Source organism: Schistocerca nitens, chromosome 9, assembly GCF_023898315.1.
Source record: "Schistocerca nitens isolate TAMUIC-IGC-003100 chromosome 9, iqSchNite1.1, whole genome shotgun sequence".
Lineage (NCBI taxonomy): Eukaryota > Metazoa > Arthropoda > Insecta > Orthoptera > Acrididae > Schistocerca > Schistocerca nitens.
In genome coordinates this window covers 213,591,055-213,608,917 of record NC_064622.1, presented here as the reverse complement: position 1 = coordinate 213,608,917, position 17,863 = coordinate 213,591,055, and the positions used below count along the sequence as shown (strand labels likewise).

Genomic DNA, 17,863 nt, shown 5'->3' with positions numbered 1-17,863 from the left:
TCTTGTTTTAAGGCGGTTCATCTTGACATTAGTGACTCCACTTAGCAACTCCCTGCATACAGACCTGTGTGCATCCACAAAAGATAATGTTATGTCTCTGGTGGAACAGTGACGGTGTGGAGTGCTATGAATTGAATTGCTTACCTGCTGAATTGCTTCCACTATCAGTGCTGACATTTACTGTCAACAACTGAGATGTCTTGCTGACACAGCCCAGGAAAAATGACCGAGAAGACTGCATGAAGGGATGCTATTCCACGATATTATCTACCCACATTCTGCTAGACTGATAAAAACTATACAGGAGTTAGATTGGGCAGTCATTCTGCACCCACCTTATTCAGCTGATTTTGCGTCCTCAGATTTTCAACTTTTTTGCTCTCTATTGAATAACCTTCAAGGAACACTTATTCCAGATGAAAATGCGTTCCGAACATAGCTAGAGGAATTACTCAGAACCATGTGACTTCTGCAGTTACAGAATCAAAAAGTTACCTAAGCATTGGCCAACTGTTGTAAATAATGACAGAGAATACAATATTGATGACTAAAGTCTTTGTTATATGTATCTCTGGTATTCATTAAACTTACGGAAAAAGTATATGAATATATGTATCAACATGTGTAAAAGTTGTGGCAAGATAATCAGAATATTAGTTTTTACTGTAGATGTGGTATTCGGTGGAACTACTTTTTATTGTGGAACTGACAACAGTCAAAATGGCGGGTTGTTGATTGTTCTAAACATATTTTACCACTTTTGTTGAAACCCAGCCATCTCAATTCTCTCACTTGCTAAAGCTTCACTACTTCTCCTTACCTTACCCTGCATATGGGGTGTGATCAAAGTGTTGAGCCACCTCCTTTCCTACATAACCTTGTGAAGCGTTGAAAGCGTTTCTTCAGTGGATATGTGATGGAGGACATACATGTGTAGTTGCAAATTTTCTCCTGGTAGCAGAAATCAATCACTGACAGTCACTCTGTGACTGAGGACACATAGTGAGTGCTTATCGAATTGTAAGTTATAAAGTGGAACAAATTGAGTGCAAGGTTGCATCAAATTCTGCCAAAAGCTTGGCTATATGCAAATGGAAACCATTTGCGAAGTTCAGCAGGCTTTTAGGGCCAATGCCACAAGCAACTCAAGGGACAACCGCTTCAGAAGTGGCACACATCAGTGTGTCATATCACATTACGAGATCTCGCAAACAAGATGAGCTCAGTGTGGGATCAGTACGCTCAGTATTGACTTACAATTTGTGCAAGGAGAATATGTCAATAAATTCTTGCCGAATAGCTGAGGGAGGGAGATACACACACACTTCAGATCTGCAGCAATGTAAAGACAAGATTGACTGTTTTCTTTGACACTCATGGGTGGTGCTTCATGAATACACAGCACAAGGTCAATCCATCACTGTGGAAATTCTTCAGCATCAGGAGGCCCTTTGTCACCTTCATGCAGAGCAGTGCAAACAACCAGATCCGTTTACAGCAAAAACTAGCTCCAACGTGATACATCACCTGCCCATTCTGCGTGTCTGATTCAGACTTTCCACAACATTGCTATGGTTAGGCAGGCTCCCTACTACTCTGACATGGCTCCGTGTGATTTTTGGCTATTTCTCAAACTGTTGGTACTCATGAAAGGAACATGATTTGAGTCAGGAGATGATGACATGTGGAATATGATGGCCTGGCTGATCACCATTCCGATAGATGCATTATTGATGGTGTCAGCTGTTGTAACTTTACAGAGGTAAAGAAATTGACACAGAATGTAAAGTGAGGTTTGCATCAGATCTACTGAAAAACCAAAGAAAGTTACATGTAAAGTGAGGTGAGCTGCTGCATGTGCTTTGGCAGGAAAAATCAGTGAGGTTCTGGAAGTTACCAACAAGGATGTGGAACTATGCCAATTCCGGTGCTGTGGCCAGCTGCACTGTGTTTCTCAGTTAAGGATCTATGGTGTGAAAAGCCTGATTGAGGTGGTTTAACAGATTCTTGATTGAGTTTAATCCAGGGAGTTTGGTGCTCCTGTAACCAAGCATGTACATTGTGGGCTGTGTGACTTGCTGCATTGTCGTGCTGGTAGATGCCATTGTGCTAAGGAAAAGCAAACTGCAGGGTAGCCACTCAACGTAGAAACTGGGAAAACTGAGAAACTTCAGGGAATTCTAAAATTCTGGGAAAAAGCAGGAATTTTTCACATACGAGGTCTGTGTAAAAAGTATCTGACCTTTGATTTCCCCGCACAAAATAGAGACGATAGCGCGGTGCCACTGTACACTGTAAAGGAAGAGACCTTTATGTGTATGTGTTGTCCCCACCTTCCAACGCATCAGTCGCTGCTTGTCGGTTGCTGAGGGAGGTGCTAAACAACGTGTTTGTCGGATTACTGATTCTCTCAAAATGACTGAATGTGTTGAGCAAAGATACTGCATCAAATTTTGTCAATAGCTTGATGATTCTCAAAGTGAAACAGTTCGTAAAATTCAGCAGGTGTATGGAGAAAATGCAATGGGTGTAACACAAATTAAGGAGTGGTTCAACCAATTCAAAAATGGCCGCACATCAGCGGAGAGTGACCAGCGTTCTGGCAGTCCTCAGACTGCTTGGAGTGCAGCTGTTGTTGAATTGTGCATCACAAAAACGCACCAGAAGGACACAGTGACAAAGGAGTACTATCAGATGTTCTCCGTGACGCAGTTTGGTGCAGAAGACCAGACATGTGGACGGCGAAAAACTGACAACTGCATCATGACCACACCCTTGCACATTCATCCCACTTGATCCAAAATTTCTTGGCCAAACATGAAATTACAGCTGTGCGCCAACTTCCCTACTCTCCAGACATGACACCTTGTGACTTCTAGTTGTTTCCAAAATTGAAGACGCCACTGAAAGGATCCCATTTTGAGAGTAGAGAAGAGAGAATGTGGAACACAACGGAGCTGAACACCATTCCAAAAGAATAATTCCAGAGGTGTTTCCAGCAGTGGAAGGATCTCTGGGCTAAGTATGTGCAGGCACAAGGGGCCTACATTGAAGGGGATTAGGGTCCCAACTCCGTCACATATTCGAAATATTTTTTCTGGCCAAAGGTCTCATACTTTTTAGACAGGCCTCGTATTTCTTATTTCTGGGATTTAAGTTCATAGCTCTAAAAACGGCACACATTTTTAGTGTCGTACAGATCTCGTGTAAAAGATGCTGAAGTGTTTGAAATGCTCTACTAGTGGCGAATGTTACACGGCTCACTAAGACAGGTTTTTCCAAGAGGCAGACAAAAATATTCAGTACATGTGAGCCTTGCTAGCAGGTGATGTCGTGTGAAGCAAGGCATTTCTTCCGCAGCGCGGCTGGCATCTATTAGTTTTTTGAACTGGGTGACATCACAGAATGTGCAATTTCTCCACTTTGCAAAACCTGTGTTAGTGAGCTGTGCTTCATTATTTCATGTTACAATTTTCGTTTCGGTATATGTTGACAGGTAAGTTATGAATTGCAATTTTGTTTAACAGCTAATACATGGCAGTAATATTTATTTATACTTGTTGAACTAAGATTATGGTATAACTTTTATTAAGCACAGTACCCAAGTTCAGTGTTTTTAATGTTTATATGCATAAGATTAATCGTGCAGTTTTCGTAATTAAGTACCTAAATAATAAGAAAACACCTTTCACAGGTGAGTGCTGGTAGCAGATGTACTTTCAACCTTCTGTGGTAGCTCAATGAAGAATACTGAGTATGGTTAGATGAAATGAAAAAAAAGACAAGTATTTTGCCTACTGTAAACTAAGCAAAGATCATTTGGTTTAAGTAATGTGGGTAGAGATGCATTAACAAGCCTTATGGAAGGGAAGAAACATAAATTTGCATTTCAACTTTCAAAGAAATGTTTACCTGGGTCTCGTTTTGTCAAAAAAGATTTAGAAGCTGGTTGAGTCACAGAGCCTTTACATCTGGAAAGTGATGACTAAGTACAGTGCAAGCATTTTGTTCGTCAAATGCCACTTCTGATACTCGTGCAAGAGAAATTCTGTAAACATGTTTCATCATCGGAGCAATTGACAAAAGCTGAAATTGTGTGGTGCCTGAGTGGCGTGATTCAGCAAGATCTTTTTGCAACACAGCAGATACTGTTTCTCTTTTTATGTTGTTGTTTCCAGATAGTGCTGTTGCACCAAAACTGCAGCTGTAGTGTACCAAAGTTGTACACGCAATTTTTTAGTGATATCATTTCAAAAACTGTAAAAGAAGTGACTGTTGTTGCATGCTGTGACAAAAGTTTAAATATAATCACTCAGAAGCAACAAAAGGATTTTGGAATACCGAGAAAAACGAGGTCTCCCTGAGATACTTAACATCTGTTTCTTAGGACAAACAACAACATGAAACCTTTTAAATGGGTTAAAAAGTGGTTTGTATGAAGGAAACACGAAGAAATTTATTGAAATATCAATGGATGGTCCTAATTTCAACTGTGAAGGTATTGCAAGAGTTAAGTGAGTTAAAACAATAACAGGTGCAGTTCTTTTAAAAATTGTTACTTGTGTATTACACACACTACATTATGCTAGTAATACAGATTTTAGAAACGCTGGTTGGAATACAGTAGAATTTTTGTGACCATTGTATTATTTATTCAAGGATATGCCACAAGAAGAGGTAATTATATTAACTCTACAAGTTCCAGTACTTTCCCACTTAAGCTTTGCTGAATGAGATGGCTAGAAAATATAAATGTAGCTTAGTGAGCTATTTCTATATTGTCAAATTTATCAGTATTTGTTACAGATGATGTTCAGAGTCTGTGTGTCAGACCAGTCAGAGTTTCAAAGTAGTTTCACGTAAATTACTTGGCACAAAATTGAAATTTTTTGTATCTGTTGCTTCACACTTTGAACCATTTTTAACTGGGTCCCAAAGTGATGTCATCAGCTCCCTTTCCTTATGGTGTGTTGACAAATATTGTGAAGATTTTTATGAAATGTGTCATAAAAGAAAGTTTTGAACAGTGTATCTTATTTTCCCTCAACTGACCTAACAAAGGTAATTTTATTCCTTCAGGAAGTATCGATCTTGGTTTTGCAGCAAAAAATATTTAAAGTAAGTTAAAGGCATGACTGATTTAAATATACTGCAGTTCCGAAATGACTGAAATGTCTGTTCATCCTGTATGAAGATACTGTTACAGAAGTTAATGGAGAAGTCACCATTAAAATTTTCTTTGACGAAGACAATTTCATTTTTAGATCCAAATTTGATGGCATTCAAATCAGCAGAAGCAACCACTCATGTACACTTGTGCCTTCAGCTTGTGGTTGAGAAAGAATGGCTTTCTGGAATGCAGAAGCACCAGTTTAAGGAGTTTATTGCACTATCAAGAATAAAAGAAGAAATGTCCATGTACAAATGAAAGGAAAGTATACTGGGTCAACACTGAATCAAACTTTTAAGCTCATTTGTGGAAGAGGAATTTCCTGATGTAAGATCTTTGGTAAGATTTATTTCCTTAATTTCTCATGGGAATGCGTAATTGGATTGGGGGTTTTCTGTGAATTCAGAATTTGTCATAGAACATCGAAAAGAAAATATGCTGATTGCTCAGTAGCAGGTTTTTGATGGTTATTATTTCTTCTGGAGAGATAGTAAATTTGAAATAACAACACAATTCATATATACAGTGAAAAATGGTCATTCTCATTATGTGGAGTCACTGGAAATGGAGGAAAAAGAAAACAAGAAAACAAAAGGAAAAGGCAGAGTGGCAGAGAGACACTGAAGAAATTAAAATTCTTACAATGAAAAAGTTAAAATTATTAACAGATGCTGGAAAGGAAGAGGAACTTACTGAAGAAAAAATGCAAGAAGTCTCACAAAAAACTTTCTTCCTTATATAGTTTTGTATATTTGAGGCATCTACAGAATTTTTAGTAATTTCAAAATAATGTTAAAGTTTTTCTTCCAATCTGCAAGTGGAGAAGATTATCTACTTGCAATACGGTTACATGTGTGTTAGTGTGACTAGTATATTGTCCCATTTAATACTGATTGTGTAACAGTAAAATATAAGGAACCACACTCTTCACATCAAACGGGAGATTCAGTTTATTAATTACCATCTCACAAGAAGTCTTCCAAAAGTGTGTGAATTTTGGATTTGCATTAAATTGTAAGTACGAGGGCAGTTCAATAAGTAATGCAACACATTTTTTTTCTGAAACAGGGGTTGTTTTATTCAGCATTGAAATACGCCAGGTTATTCCCCAATCTTTTAGCTGCACAATACTATTTTTCAACGTAATCTCCATTCAATGCTACGGCCTTACGCCACCTTGAAATGAGGGCCTGTGTGCCTGCACGGTACCATTCCACTGGTCGATGTCGGAGCCAGCGTCGTACTGCATCAATAACTTCATTATCCGCGTAGTGCGTCCCACGGATTGCGTCCTTCATTGGGCCAAACATATGGAAATCAGACGGTGCGAGATCGGGGCTGTAGGGTGCATGAGGAAGAACAGTCCACTGAAGTTTTGTGAGCTCCTCTCGGGTGCGAAGACTTGTGTGAGGTCTTGCGTTGTCATGAAGAAGGAGAAGTTCGTTCTGATTTTTGTGCCTACGAACACGCTGAAGTCGTTTCTTCAATTTCTGAAGAGTAGCACAATACACTTCAGAGTTGATCGTTTGACCATGGGGAAGGACATCGAACAGAATAACCCCTTCAGCGTCCCAGAAGACTGTAACCATGACTTTACCGGCTGAGGGTATGGCTTTAAACTTTTTCTTGGTAGGGGAGTGGGTGTGGCGCCACTCCATTGATTGCCGTTTTGTTTCAGGTTCAAAGTGATGAACCCATGTTTCATCACCTGTAACAATCTTTGACATGAAATTGTCACCCTCAGCCACATGACGAGCAAGCAATTCCGCACAGATGGTTCTCCTTTGCTCTTTATGGTGTTCGGTTAGACGACGAGGGACCCAGCAGGAACAAACCTTTGAATATCCCAACTGGTGAACAATTGTGACAGCACTACCAACAGAGATGTCAAGTTGAGCACTGAGTTGTTTGATGGTGATCCGTCGATCATCTCGAACGAGTGTGTTCGCACGCTCCGCCATTGCAGGAGTCACAGCTGTGCACGGCCGGCCTGCACGTGGGAGATCAGAGAGTCTTGCTTGACCTTGCGGCGATGATGACACACGCTTTGCCCAACGACTCACCGTGCTTTTGTCCACTGCCAGATCACCGTAGACATTCTGCAAGCGCCTATGAATATCTGAGATGCCCTGGTTTTCTGCCAAAAGAAACTCGATCACTGCCCGTTGTTTGCAACGCACATCCGTTACAGACGCCATTTTAACAGCTCCGTACAGCGCTGCCACCTGTCGGAAGTCAATGAAACTATACGAGACGAAGTGGGAATGTTTGAAAATATTCCACAAGAAATTTCCGGTTTTTTCAACCAAAATTGGCCGAGAAAAAAAATGTGTTGCATTACTTATTGAACTGCCCTCGTATTTTGCCAGTATTTTTAAGTAGTAGGCCGTTACTGCCTGTTTACACACAATGAATAAACGTGATATTTTCAATATTTATCACAATTTTTGATGGTCAAATCAGTTAATTTAATCTTATTTCGGGTGTCTATTAAAAATGTGTACACTTCATATCTGGAATATTCTTGTCAGCTATGTGTGCTTTATCCAGTTCACTTTACCATTTGGTGGCACATTGAAATGGCAATTTGCCTGCGTATATTAAATACTTTCAATTATACTGCATCATATAAAACTGGCAATTTAAAGAAAAGTAAAAATACTGAATATTTTAAGCATGCTCAACATTCAGTTTCTACCCCTAAAAAGACTAATATTGGAGATGTTGTGTCATTAGGATTAAAAGGGTAGAGTGATCAGCTAAGCTTGTTCACACATTTCACATAAAACATTGAAACTTTTATTAAATTTAACATTATCCCACATCAGCTTACCAAAACAGACTTACATGGTGTCACAGCTCAAAGAAATATGAATTTGAGAGCAAGCCAGAATTACTTAAGACTTAAGCCTTCACTTACATGATTTAAGAAAACAATTCAGCAAATCTCATATCAAGACAGCTTTATCCAGTGTGTCTTTCAATTATGTAAACAAGTTGGACAGTAACTACGAATTCAGAAATACTTAGTGTTAGGAGAAGAAAGGCAGGTATGTAACGCAAAAGTGAAAAAATCTTATCTGAAGAAAGAATTAATGGTTTAGTTATTTAATAACTGGCAGCTAATACCTAACTGTGGCGTATAAACCGCAATGTCTTTGAGAAAAATATACTTCAGTCAAGACAAGTGTAGCTTAATTGTAAAAGATTAATTTGAAAACTAGGCAAGACGCACATACAACAATAACTAGCAAAGGAAACTCTCGATCACATGGTTCTCTTCGGCACATTATTATGCAAACATAGGGAATGAAGCTGCTTAAAGACTGGTACATCAGTCATGGGGAAAACTATCTTTCAGCATTTCTAACTAACATTAGAAAAAGCTATTATAATAGACACAGTACGTTCATGATACACTCATGTTCAGAAAAAAACAGAACACCATGAATGACATAGAGGAGATGTTCATATTTGCAGAACATGTATGTTAGTATATTCCGCAGAAATGATTAGCATTTCAGTCACCGTGTTCAGCATATGTCCTATTGTCTAGTAGGCACGGAATCCACCATGGGCCTTGATAACTTTTCCATGCTTGATGACATCAACGGGTATAAGGCATGAACGGCCTATGGTATAGCCATCCACTCTGCGTTTATCTTGTTCCATAGTTCATCTGTGGTGGTTGGCATTGGATCACAGCACTGTACCTGTCGTTTCGCCATATCCCATACATTTTTGATTGGTGGCAAGTCTGGTGATCAGGCAGGCCAGGGCAAAAGGTTGACATACTATGACACCAAGAAGGCAAGTGTTCACGCAGGAACATGTGGTCATGCATTGTCTTGCTGACAAATGGCATCTGAGGTGTTGTGAGGAAAGGGTATGGCTACGGGTCGCACTGCTCTCACATGCACCAACTGTCATTTGTGGTTGTACCCAATAGCACTCCCCACAATAAAGCGTTAAGTTGGCGCCGAATGTCTTGTGCGAATGCAGCCACTGTGATGCTGCTCCCGCTGTCTGCAGTGAACCAAAATACAGCCATCATTTTCAAACAAACAGAACCTGGATTCGTCCGGAAACACTGTCTGATGCCATTCCTATCCCCAGTGACATTGTTCCATACAACACTGTTGTCTGGCAGGTTTCTATACATTCATCAAAGGCAGTTGGAGAAGTGGACGAGTCACATGTAACTGTGCCATAATAAATGGCAACGGACTGTCACCACTGATAGTGTATGATGTGTTACATTGTTCCACTGTTGCGCTGGAGCTGAGCTGAGGGGGGCGGGGGGGGAGGGGGGGGGCGCGTTGGTTGATGTCTGGGTAGTGCAGTCCGACCCATCTCGTCGTGTTCTATGGCCTTCTTTGAACCATTCTGCACACACGCATTGCACTTCTGAAACACTTCATCTTACACGAGCAGCAATTACCCGGATGGATGCATCACATTCTCTTATGCCAATAAAGTGCCCTCTTTCAAAATCACTGATTTTATGGTGCGGTTCATACATATATCTGCGAGGAGTCCTGCATGTCTCAAATCACACTTTTCCTTTACCTTCAGTGTATAGTGACAACGAGAGCTGCAGTCACATTTTACCAGTAAGTGGTGGTGCGCCATAATGTTGATGTTGGACCCATAGGCTAATGTGGCTCAAATGCTAATCATTTCTGGGGAACATACTCGTGTACATGTTCTGTGAAAATGAGGTGTTCTGTTTTTTTCTGAACATGAGTGTAATATAAGCATAAACATTGTTAGCTTCCATTGTTCACTGCATTCTGCACCTGCATCACTTTCCTTCACACATGTGGCAGAAATTTAGCACATCAATTCTTTCAGGTAATAAATGTAAAGGGAATCGAATCTGCAACAATAACTAATAGCTAGTAATCACTGTTCTTAACATCAAGGCAGTTCAACATTTCCTTTCACTACTTCTACTGGCCGGCGTAAATACCAGTACACATTCTAGTAAGTGATAGTTAATCACTTGAGTGCAACTCAGATTCATAAAATAATGAGCAGAAATTTCAGCGCCAAAAGAAACAATCTGTATTCTTTAATTCAGGAACACAGTCTGTCGATGGACTCAAGACAGTACCTTTTAGCACGAGTAGTAGGCACAGCCCAGGCTCGCTACACACACAACAAGTGCACTCTCTTCCATCGTACAGGCCCAGCAGGATACAGATGTCTGATATACAATCTTTCAGAGCATAAACTTAAGGGCACACACCAGGCCAGTTGTGGACATCTGTTTACAAGGAAAGCCGTCACAACTGTCCGCTTCCTCCTTGCAGTCAGTACTGTCACAAACTGTCTTCTCCTTGCTGCCCCCCTCCCCCCAGATAACTTCTCTTTCTGGTAGCGATCTCATAAATCACAGACGGTGGAAGTAATGCCATCTTAGGTCACACATTGGAACAGTGCCAACCGTGACACACTATTTGGGAAAAATAAAACTCTGGAAAAGTCATGGCAAAATCAAAGAAGTTTACTCAGCCAGTAGATTGGTCATCCTGGCATGGTCCCCAGGGCTAGATATATACATGTGTTGATCAATTGTGCCTTCCAGAATGATGAGATCACCCAGAGAAAGCCATGAAAACAGTCCCCAGACCATAGCATTCCCTCCTCTTGCTTGGACTCTTCCAATTATTGTTGTAGGGTGTTTACTTCCAGATGTTTCATGCCATACATGCCAATAACCATATGTCTGATGGAGCATAAATAATCATCTGAAAAGGCCAACTGTTTCCACTCAGTGGACATCAAATTACAGTATTGGCATGCAAATTCCAGCCTTTGTCATTTATGAATATCAGTGAGGATGATTGCTTGAATAAGATGCCTGCTCCTGAGTCCCATACACAGCAATGTTTGCTGAATAGTTGTAGAGTAGACACTGTTGGTAGCCCCTAGGTTCATCCGGCAGTCAGTTGCTCAACAGTTGCACATCAATTCGCCCTTACATATCTCCACAGCCTTCATTCATCTGTCATTTATGGTCCTTAGTGCATCACAGTATCCTTGGTGCCCCATTTGGATAGTGCCACCTTGCCATGCGCAGTTAACTTTACCTTGCCATCTCGCAAACAGTTTACAAACTTAGTAATTTTGGGAATGCTTCCATCCTTGGCCCGAAAGCCAATGATAATGCCCTTTTGAATGCAGATAAATTGCTCGTTTCCTGCTCTACGATGGCTACACTGTTTTCTGCATCCCGTGACACACTTTATACACCCTTAATTGCTTGTGCTGCCATCTGTGAGAGGTTATTGACAATGAACACAGGCAGTGGTCCATTTATGTGACTGGATTGTGTATATTAATTTACCTAAACACACTTGCTTACTGAGAAATAATTTTTGCTTTTCTTGCTGCCCAAGGACAATGCAGTTCACTTGCAGCAGTTCTGTAATGACAGTTCACAAATATCTGAATATTACAAAATGGCTAAAACAGCCACATGGTTCCAGTTGCAGGTTGTCAATCTAACGGCTTTCAGGGGCAAAAATAATTATTTTCCGTGTTTCATATTGACCGGATTTAAAAATTTAAAACAGTCTTCTACTCCTTAAGACGTATAATTCTTCATTAAATGTGTAACTTAAGTACTAAAGTTAGGAAACTGTGTATGTCTTGATGCAGTGTAACTCATGGTGTGAAAATAACAGAGACTGTATTTATCCAGTATTTGAGAGTGAAAACACTTGATGACTGCCATCAAACTTTGCACACAATTTCAAACCTTTTTGATACTTCTCATTGACATACCACAGAAAAATAAAAGGAAAAAAGTTTATTGCGTACATTTTTGCTTCTTATGCAGTAAAACGTCAGCATTGAGCATGATGTTTAAATTTATTACTTCTTTAATATCAACTCTATTTGCAACAAATTTTGCAGACAGTATCCACATATCACTGAATGTACTGCAAAATTGTCATTTTATGACTCATAATTTGGGAGATGTGGTGTCAAACATTGAGATGCTTGAAAAATTAACTTTCCTTAAAACGGCATGCAAATAACCCAGACTATGTTCATCCAATGTTTGTTGATGAGTGCACTTAGCAATGTCCAATAAACTTTAAACAGAATTTGAAAACTTTTGTGAGCTTTCTCTTGCTTACTGCCCCACAAAATGATGAAAGTAAAACAGTTTACAAACTAAAAATGTAATGTTTTAATGTATTATTTCTTTGCTACTAACAGTATTAAATACGCATTTTGCAGACAAGATCAACATATGCCACATAATGTACCTTCAACATTGTATCATTGTATGACCCATAGTTTAGAAGAAAAAGTAGCTTTTCAGAAAACTGTAAATAGTTCTCACTACCCAAAACCGATGAAGCCAACAAAATTTGGGGTTTGTGTCTTCAACCATAAAGTTTTTGCGTGCTTAACATTAAATGTTTAACACATTAATCCTTTGTAAATTTGTAATCACATGTTTGAAACTGTTTTGTACATGGGAGTTATATTCTTTAAAGAAACAAAGGGGGGGGGGGGGGAGATGTGTGCCATAGTTGTTAAGGTTTCTTCCTGTTCCAGTCAGATATGGAGCACTAAGAGAATGATTGTTTAAATGCGTCTGTTTTTGCTATGATTAAATTAATCTTGTCTTTACGATTCCTATTTCAGCAATAAATGGGAGTTGTAGTATATTCTTAGAATTATTATTTAAAGCTATTTCTTGAACTGTTGTGAGTAAACTTTCTGTCCACTCTTCCAGAGTCTGCCAGTTCAGTTTTTTCAGTGTATGTGTGAAACTCTCCCTTGGGTCAAACAAACCTGTGACCATTTGTGCTGCCTTTCTCTGTATACGTTCCATATTCCCAGTTAGTCATTTTTGGTTCAGATCCTGGCCACTTGAGCAATATTCCAGAATGGGTCACAAGATTTACTTTTAAGCAATCTCCTTTGTTGCCTGAATGCATTTTCCCAGTGTCCTACCAGTAAACTGAAGTCTAGCAATTATTTTGCCCATGACTGAGCCTATGTTATCATCCTATTTCATTTTCAAAGTGTTACACCAGGTATTTGTAGGAGTTTGCCAATTCCAGTTGCGATTTGTTGATAGGATTTTTTTTTTTTTTTTTTTTTTTTTTTTTTTTTTTTTTTTTTTTTTTGTATCTTCTAACAAACTTAACAGTTTTGTGTCTACATAATTTTTACAGTAGTTACTTGGCCCTATGGAACACATCAAGGAACACTGTGGTTAAATTTCCACTGTAAATTACAGATCCTCCTCACTCCAGCCCCACCTATCTTGTAAGGTGGATAGGTTGCATGTGCTCAGGTCAGAACAATTTCGCAGGAGAGCTTCTGTAAAGTTTGGAAGGTAGGAGACGAGATGCTGGCAGAAGTAAAGCTGTGAGACCGGGCGTGAGTCATGCTTCGGTAGCTCAGATGGTAGAGCACTTGCCCGCGAAAGGCAAAGGTCCCGAGTTCGAGTCTGTCGGGCACACAGTTTTAATCTGCCAGGAAGTTTCATATCAGCGCACACTCCGCTGCAGAGTGAAAAATCTCATTCTAGAACAATTTCTGTTAGGCCAACAGCCAGTAAAGCACTTTCTTGTTCAGACCATTGTGAGAATTTGATCGTACACTTTACTTTTACTTGCAAATTAATGTATTTGGAAACTATAATGTTGTTAGCCCTGGTATAGTAATTTAGTTCACAAAATTTTTATCACAGTTGCGAGTATTATTGGTACTATCATATGTTACCTATGGGGAAAATGCTTCTAAGGCAAATATGTTCCTTCTTGACCCTTTAACTGCTCTGGACGTGTTAACGCGCACACCTTTGTACCTGTGTCCCTGTGTTTGCCACCAGTCCTTCTACCTGGTACTCTGAACGTGTCTTGCATTCAGAGTACCAGGTAGAAGGACTGGTTGCACGTGTAAACACGTTCAGAGCACACAGGGAATGTACAGAGGGGCATGCGTTAACACATCCAGAGCAGTTAAAGGGTTAACTCTGACTGAAAATTGGGGAAGCAGCTGCTTTAAACCGCATTCTGCCTTTCTGACCAAAAATTTTGGCATGCTAACATATTCGTGCTCTTTTAACACAGAAAATGCTAAATCTTTTCATCTTGTCACTTTTTGTAGTTCAGCCTTTGTACTCAGCATCGCCTTCTCTCTGCCATTGTCTTTTATGTCCTTTACCACTGCCTTCTCTTTCACCCATTAACGTAAAGTCAGTAAAGAAAAGTCGTATGGCTTGAATGGCTGGGTGACCCCAAAGGGTGAATTCATTTGCCTAATGGGAAAGGTTTTCCCTGTCATCTGTGCCTGTAGGCAGCTTTCCACTATAAAGTCTGAGAACTGTGTAAGTAAGTGTATCTGTTAAAATGTTGGCGACTGTAATTGTGTGTGTGTGTGTGTGTGTGTGTGTGTGTGTGTGTGTGTGTGTGTGTGTAATATCGTGTTCATGTTGGATGATGATGATGATGATGATGATGATGATGATGATGAAAGAAGGGAGATCGTGAAACATCGTGCTGGCACATAGCCTACCCTCTTGAATAGTGCCAAGGGAGCCGCTGAGCTTAACGTCCCCGTATAATGGGCGGATCACCATCAGCAGTGCCAGTCACATGCGCTCACTTCATGAGACACTGCAGAGAGGTTTGGAATTTAATCCAGGACATTGGTGCAAAGACTGGTGATCAAAAACTTTTTACATTGCCTCATATTGTCTTTACGCCTACCATTGTCTCCACTTAACTCAGTAGCTCAAAAATTCTGGGGTTCAACTTGATGCCCTCCCCTATACCTGTGTGTTAAAGTTCACTGGTCTGGGGGCTCCAGACCCCCCAGTCCTAAGTATGATATCCACTTACATGTTTCTCATTTCCACTATCTGATCTCTCTTTTGCTCCCACTACTTCTATCTCCATCCATCTCTCTTTCTCTTTGACTTCCACTGTCTTTGTGACTATCAATATCTCCTCTGTCTCTGGCTGTCACTTCTATTCTCTCCATCCACCTCTCTTTCACTGCCACATTCTCTCTGCCACCATCACTGTCTCCTCTCGTTTCCTCTCCCACTGGCGCTGTCTCCTCTCGTTTCCTCTCCCACTGGCGCTGTCTCCTCTCGTTTCCTCTCCCACTGGCGCTGTCTCCTCTCGTTTCCTCTCCCACTGGCGCTGTCTCCTCTCGTTTCCTCTCCCACTGGCGCTGTCTCTCTTTCAGCACAAAAAGCGCGCATATGTTCGTACACCAGAATTTATGGTGAGGAATGAGTATTGAAGCAGCTGGTTCCCCACTTTAGTCAGTTTTTTCTTTTTTAAAGGGGAACATGTTCACCTTTTTTTGTGCTCAAGAGAAGCATTTTTCCGCTGATTACCTTCTTTCCCCAGCTACTTACATGAAACAAATTCTGAAGGTAAGTAAAATTCGGACAGTTTATTTATGTACTTTGACACACTTAAGCAATAAATAAATACGCATAATACGAGGTTAATGCAAAATTGTTTTACAATTTTTGTGGATGTTTCACTGTGAGTTGTGATTAATCGAAAACACCTGACTTATGATTTGTATCTTGAAAGAGTAAAAGTGTTGTTACGAATATTTTACTGCATTTGCAGTCTTTCCAGTTTTATGTAATTTTTGGCTTTCACTTTAAGATATTTTTTCTTTCTTTTTTTCCTTTTTTTCTTTTTTCCCCCCTTCATTGCAGTTCCATCTTGGACACATCTGTATAGGTGTGAAGTCAGCATATTGTAAAGTTTTATTTGTGCTAAAATGCTGCCTAAAAACATGGTTTGATGATCCTACAACTCTTGCGATGACCCTAGACCTCTTGCCATGTTCTTCACTACGTCAATTAAATTACATTTACACCTCAGACCAGATATTACATGCATATATCATGTCCACAAATATGGTAAAAGATCCAACCAGATGCTCAATTGACCTGGGCCAGAGGAAGTGTGTAATGTTTAAACTATGATTCTGTGCTGTAGAATAGGTGTAAAATGCCTGTTTTTCTGAGAAGTATACAAATGATCACTATGCGAAGGGCTATCCAAAACTCTTGACACCTTATATCTGTGAACCTGAGATGTACCATGTGAATAATTACATTTCTGTGGGTGAAGTTTTGGAATATATTGGTACTGTGCACTGTTGGGCAAGGACCAGTTGGTGTGTGTTGTTAGATTGTCTGAACAGTAGCCCATGAATGTGATATTTTGACCATTAACTCTCAGGGTTTTGTGGAGTAAGTTCAGCAAAGGTTATATGATGCAGTCTACATTGATGTGTACTTTCTTCTTTACCACCCTTTCAATTAGTTTTCAGCAGCACTCAATTGTTCTGCATTTTCCAGTTATTCTCTCTTGTTCAATCTTTGCACATCCTTTTCATTTACTTTGTCGAATTATCTGTTCCCTTGTCTCCAATAATAGCCAGCTTATACATGAAGCACATTGAGGAAATAGCCCTTGAAACCATGTGGATCAAGCCAAAGTCATTGTATACATATATGGATGACGCTTTACTTGGCATGGATGCATGGCAAAGAAAAGGCATAAATTTCACTGTGTAAGTAGAGGAAAACTTTTGTCTGACTTTCTTGGACATATTAATAAAGAAGGAACAGGATGTATGCTTGGACATTCTGTGTAATGCAAGAGGAGGCACTTGAACCTCTACATAAATGCTGGAAGTTGCCACCACTATAGCGCCCTAGGAATTACATCTGTGTAAAACATTCTACAAGAATACTTCAGGCAGGAATAGTTGCTCAGAGGCCTAATTAAACATGCTCTCGAGACAGATAACAGGAAAAAAAGGAAAAGCTAGAAGATGACAACGCTGAACTACCCACCATCGCAACTGCCAGGATCCTGGACAAGTGTAATTTGAAGACTATTTTCTACCCTGCTTGCACACTAATGGACCTGCTAGTCTCCATAAAAGATCTCTTAGAACTAAAAACATTCTTCATTTACTGGATGTTTTGTACGTGTGTAAAATACTGCATCTCAGAGATGTGTGGAACTTGTGAGAAACACCTGCATCAGCTATACAGATGAGTTGTGGTGGTATATTACAGCATCAGTGAGGGACTTACATTGAACTTCAAAAATTGAAGGGTGCTTCGTTGTATCATGGGTTTCCAGTGTTCTATAATCAAGAAAGTGATATAAATAAGAATACATGAAAGTCTAATGAACAAAAGCGCAGGCTTCCATTTCAGGTCAACTTGGGGCAATGAAATACCAAAAATTTAACAAGTGTGTACTCTGATTACTCTGCCAAAAATAAACAGGATGGGCAGTTATCCTCAGTAATAAACATGTGGCCATTCCTCTACCAGGACTCTCACTTTGGAGGGCTTGAAATTTACCGCCCTGGTGTTACTCTTGGAAATGAAAGATACTACCAGAAAGAATAAATAATAGTCAGACAAGACCCATACATTTTTTTTTTCAGAAGATAAACGACAAGAAACTAGTTGAAATGTCACTTCAAAATGAACATATTAACTCAATTAATTAGCCAAGAATAATTCAACCATTAGAGGGAGATTACCGCAAAAGTCCACATTTGTGTATAAACTATCTGGTGCACAACAGTCCTTTGTAATGCCACGTTTCAAAGGCATCTGTAATCGTTTAATTTCTGTCTTCCAATTTGTCGTGAGCC

At 39.8% G+C, this 17,863-nt stretch overlaps 1 protein-coding gene across 1 annotated transcript in view; it reads left to right on the top strand.

Annotated features, from left to right (window-relative positions):
• Positions 1–17,863, top strand: part of LOC126203525 (enhancer of rudimentary homolog) — a 66,215-nt gene that overhangs the window by 22,092 nt on the left and 26,260 nt on the right. The gene's annotated exons all lie outside the window — the stretch shown is intronic.